Consider the following 5,829-nt stretch of genomic DNA (forward strand, 5'->3'; position numbering starts at 1 on the left):
TTTGTGATGTTTCCTATATGGTTGGAGAGCGGGTCTTGGTTCGGGTTTCGCCTATGAAGGGCATTATGAGATTTGGGAAGAAGGGGAAACTGAGTCCGAGGTTTATTGGTCCCTTTGAGGTATTGCAGCGTGTTGGTGAGGTTACTTATGAGCTTGCCTTACCTCCCAGCTTGGTAGGAGTTCATCCAGTATTTCATGTTTCGATGCTCCGGAGGTATTAGGGTGATCCGTCGCACGTGTTGGATTTCAGTTCAGTCTAGCTGGACAAGGATCTATCTTATGTTGAGGAGCCAGCGGCTATATTGGACAGGCAAGTTCGAAAGCTGAGATCAAATAGTATTGCATCAGTAAAGGTTCTTGGCGGGGTTAGCCGGTCAATGAGGTCACTTGGGAGACCGAGCAGGATATGCGCAGCTGTTATCCTCATCTTTTCACCACTTCAGGTATATGTCTATGCTCGTTCGAGGACGAACGAATGTTTTAAGAGGGGGAGGATATAATGACCCGGCCGGTCATTTCGAGAGTTAGAGACCCTATCCATATTAACTGCTTTCCCCGTGTTTATTTCTGCTATTTTGATTTGTCGGGATGAATCATTTTGAGTTTCAGAGTGTTTTGGGACACTTAGTTCCTAAATGAGAGCTTAAGCCTTGATTTGGACCGTAGTCAGAACAGTGTGAAGACGGCTCCGGAATGGAATTCCGTTGGTTTCGTTAGCTCCGTTAAGTGATTTTGGGCATAGGAGCGTGTCCGGATTGCGTTTTGGATGTCCGTAGCTTATTTAGGCTTGAAATGCTGAAAGTTGAATTTTTGGAGTTTTCAGACCGATAGTGAAATTTTGATATCGGGGTCGGAATTCGATTCCAAAAGTTGCAATAGGTCCGTAGTGTTGAATATGATTTTTGTTCAAAATTTGGGTCAATCGGACGTGGTTTGGTTGGTTTCGGCATCGGTTGTAGGATTTTGAAATTTCAAGTTCATTAAGTTTGATTTGGAGGGTGATTCGTGATTTTAGTAGTGTTTGGTTTGATTTGAGGGATCGACTAAGTTCGTATGGTGTTTTAGGATTGGTTAGTATGTTTGGTTGAGGTCCCGGGGGACTCGGGTGTGTTTCGGATGCTCAACGGGTCATTTTTGGACTTAGAAGTATAGCATATTTGCTGGTTTTTCTGTTGCAGACAATTGGTCTTCGCGTTCACGAAAGGGAGATCGCGTTTGCGAAGACTGGCCAGTGGAAGCATCGCGAACGCGAGGAGCTAAGCGCGTTCACGAAGAGGAAAGGCAGAGAAGTTGGGGACCCTAGGAAGTTGCTCTACGCGTTCGTGGGTAAGGGTTCACGTTCACGAAGGTCCTAGCAGCTAAAGCTACGCGTTCGCGAGTGGACCCTCGCGTTCGCGAAAGAGAAAAATTTGGCCAGTGGATTTTTGTGCATCGCGTTCGCGATAGTGGGCTCGCGTTCGCGAAGAAGAACGCATCTGGGCAGAATTTAAATTCCAAAATCGAGGGTTTGAGTTCATAACTCAAAAATTGGATTGAGAGCTTGGTAGGAGGCGAAATTTGGAGAGATTTTTAGAGGAAGTTTTTGGTTAATGATTCCTAACTCCTTTTTGATTATATCCCATTAATCTAAAAATGAAGTCATCAACTAATTTCGGATTTTGGGTGAAAAATTGGGGAAAATTGAGAAAAAGTTCTCAGGCCTAATTTTGGGATTTTGATCGAGATTTTGGTATCAGATTTGAGTGAAATTGATATGGTTAAACTCGTGAGTGAATTAGTGTTCATAATTTATGACTTTTACCCCATTCCGAGATGTGGGCCCTAGGAGGATTTTTGGGTGTTTTTCTATTTTCTTGCCTTAGCTTCAATTTTTAGCTAAATTAATTGTTTGTAGTTGTTTACGTTATGATATTAATTTGATTAGATTTGGGCCACCCGAAGTTGGATACTCGTGTCAAGAGCGTGACATCAGATTGATTTTGAGCTGATTCGAGGTATGTGGCTTGCCTAACCTTGTGTGGGGGGACTCCCCTTAGGATTTTGGTACTGTTGTTATATGAATGCTGTGTACGTGAGGTGACGAGTGCGTACATGTGCTAATTGTTGAAAAACCCCGTTTTCATTAATTAAATATCTATGTTTTCTTTTAAGTGAGCAACACTAGTATATGAAGACTCCTGTTTAGCTTAGGAAAGCATGCTTATGTGACTTAACTGTTTTACCTGCTTTGACTGCTTACTTGGATTTTGTGTAGCCTGTTTAGATTAGAAATTTCCTGTTTTCCCCATACGAACTTAAATAGAAATTGTAGAATTCTTTCTTGAGACTGTTGTGTATTTACTTTAGGACTACATATCGGTATTCCGGGAGATCCCCCTGCATGTTTATTTTGGGACTATGGATCGGTATTCTTGGAGATTCCCCTGCATATTTACGATTTGGACTACGAGACGATACCCCGGGAGATCCTCCACACATTTACGTTTGGGACTACGGGACGCTATCCTGGGATATCCCCTATTTCTATCTCTGTGTATTGGTTATTTCTTTTTGAGATTTCATCTTTAGTGACTGTTATCATTTAATTATACTGTCTCATTTCACATTTTTATATATATATATATATATATAACTTTTAGGGACCTGAGCTGATCTCGTCACTACTCGATCGAGGTTACGCTTGGCACTTAATGTGTACCGCTGTGGTGTACTCATTGCCCTTTCCTGCATATGTTTTTCGTGTACAGATCCATGTCCTTCTACTCAGCCATACTATCCGTGAGGCGAGATGATTCAGAAACTTCAAGGTATATCTGCCGCGTCCGTAGACCTAGATTTCCCTCTCTATTCTCCCTTCAGTTATAGGCTTTTCCCTGTATTTCCTTTGTTGTTAGACTTCTGGAGTTAGAAACCTTATGTATTTTTCATAGCTTGTAATTCATGAGATTTCGGGTTTTGGGAGTGTTATTATTGGTCGAGAGTGTAATTATTGTGTATGCCGAGTGACATTTTAAACAATTTTATCTATATTTACCTGTTGGATGGCTAGTTTGTACTTTTAATTTTCCTTTTTCCGCAAATTGTTAGGCTTACCTAGTAGTAGAGACTAGGTACCGTCACGACAGTTCACGGAGGGAGAACTCAGGTCGTGACACCTTCTTCTTTACAAAACCCCACAAACTGTATCCAAGCTCTTCATCTCCCTATCCGATGAATATGTAGGGAATGGATTTATCATCCAGTTTTGTTTTCTGCTCCTTTGGTACATGTGCAAAATCTCTGCAACCGAACACCTTCAGATGTGAATAGGACATCTCCTTGTTGGTCCAAACTCTCTTTGGGATGTCAAATGCCAATGGAACTGATGGACTCTTATTGATCAGGTAATAGACTGTCTAAATTGTTTCACCCCAGAATGACTTAGGAAGTTTAGCCATTCTAAGCATGCTTCTCACCTTCTCAACAATGGTGTGGTTCATCCTTTCGGCTGCGCCATTATGCTGTGGGGTTCCAGGAACTGTCTTTTCATATTTGATTTTATTACTTGAACAGTACTCTTCAAATTCTCTTGAAGTGTACTCACCTCCATTGTCACTTCGGGGATGCTTTAGCTTTTGGCATGTCTCCCTTTCCACTAGAGCATGAAACTTTTGGAAAAACATGAAACAGTTGATCTTTGGTTTTCAAGATATAAACCCATAATTTTCGTGAATTATCATTAATAAAAGTAACAAAATATTTGTTGTCGTCCATCGATTCTATTTCTATTGGACCACAAATACCAAAATATACCAAATCAAGTATATTAAATTCTTTCCGATGATGTCTGAAATGAGACTCTATGTTGCTTACCAAATAAACAATAATCACAAGGTTTTACCATTGTACTTTAGCAAAAGATATGAGTGATTTTATGACAAAAATTTGCAATCCCTTGTCGCTCATATGACCCATTCTTTTTTGCCACAAATCTGCAAAAATCTCGTCTTGTGCTGTGTTTAATTCACCTTAGCATATTTCTGTATTTGTCCTGTACAATGTGCCACGAGCAACTCCCTTTGTATTCACCAATGTTCCCTTGGTAAGTCTCCACTTTTGATTTGAAAAATAGTTCTCGTACCCATCTCAGTCCAAAGCAATTCCCGAGATCAAGTTCATCCAAAATCAGGTACATGCCACACATCTTTTAGAACCGATGTGCATCCGATATTTGTCTCGATACAAATGTCACCAATTCCCGCAATCTTTGAGTAACTTGTGTTACCCATTCTCACAGTGTCGAAATCACTTGCTACATATCTGCAAAAAAGATATCTTACCGGTGTGACATGGTAAGATGTTGTTGTGTCAACCGCCCATTCCAACTTTGGACCTGCCAAGTGCATGCATTCCTCTTCCTCATTTATGAAGAGAACAACATTATCATTATTTTGCACCATGGCAGTTTTGTTGTCGTCATTCTTCTGGCCACTGCTTTCACCTTTGCCCTTCCTCAGATTTGGGCAGTCTCTTTTGAAGTGACCTGATTGATAGCAATTGTAGCAATTTTTGGCTTTTGATTTGGATCAATTCTTGGACTTCTCACGACCTTTGGATTTACCATAATTTCTTAAACTCCTTTAGTAACTCCTGCCACTACCTTCTGTGATGAGAGTTTGTCCTTGATTTTCAGGCTTCTTTCTCATCTTCTCATTGAGTAGAAGAGCCGATATGACATCTTTCAACTCAATGGTTGTCTTACCGTGCAAGATGATTGTCGCCAAATGATCGTACGGAGATGGCAACAAGTTCAAGAGCAAGATAGATTTATCTTCTTCCTCGATCTTTACTCCAAGGTTGGCGAGCTGTGTGATTTGTCCGTTAACACATTTAACTATGACAAAAAAATCGTACCTTCACCCATGTGTAGGGCGTATCAATGCTTCTTCAGGTACAATTTACTTATCAGTGTTTTGGACATATATAGGCTTTCCAACCTTGTCCAAATACCACATGTGGTGTCTTAATCAATGATGTTATTTACCACATCATATGATAAGTGAAACCTGATTGCACTAGCAATCTTTTTTTATCCAAGTCAGCCCAATCCTCAGCATTCAAGGTATCAGGCTTTATGGCATCAACATCTAGTACCTTGTTTAATCCCTGTTGGATGAGTAGATCCCTCATCCTCCTTTGCCATGTTGAGAAACCGTTATCTCCGTTGAATTTTTCTACCTCATACTTTACTCCGGATATTTTTTGTAGTCTAGTACTACCGATCGTGAATAATATTTTTGTGTACAAGAAGAACATGTGCTGTGATACCAGCTGTTAGAAATAACCTCCTACAAAAATAATATTCACGGTAATAAAAGCGGAATAATAACGTAGCACAGATATAGAGTAATTAACAAGAATAAAAGAGTAACAACGATACCACGATTTTTAAATGTAAAACCCTTCTGAATACGGGAAAAAATTATGACTCCTAGAGGAGAAACTGATATTACTATAGCAAGGAATTTTACAGTTATAGGTACGAGTAGAATACTCCAAAGAGCACTACAACACTCAAAAGAAATAATCCTTTTTTGATATTCCCACCTCACTATAATATGGCTCACACTTTTTATTTTCCTCATAGACTATTTTCGAATACCCTGACTGTGATGCCTCACTCTTTGTTTCTTTTTTTCTTTGTTGGTGTGATTATAATTGAGAGAATGCCCTCCTTTTATAAAGCAAAGAGCCGTGGGCTCAAAGTATTCTACATGAGCAATTTGATTCTCCTCCATATCTTTCCAAACTTGGTCACCAAGTATAAATTTTTAGCCAAGTATTATTATA

This window comes from Nicotiana sylvestris, chromosome 8 (assembly GCF_000393655.2).
Source record: "Nicotiana sylvestris chromosome 8, ASM39365v2, whole genome shotgun sequence".
In the NCBI taxonomy this organism is placed as follows: domain Eukaryota; kingdom Viridiplantae; phylum Streptophyta; class Magnoliopsida; order Solanales; family Solanaceae; genus Nicotiana; species Nicotiana sylvestris.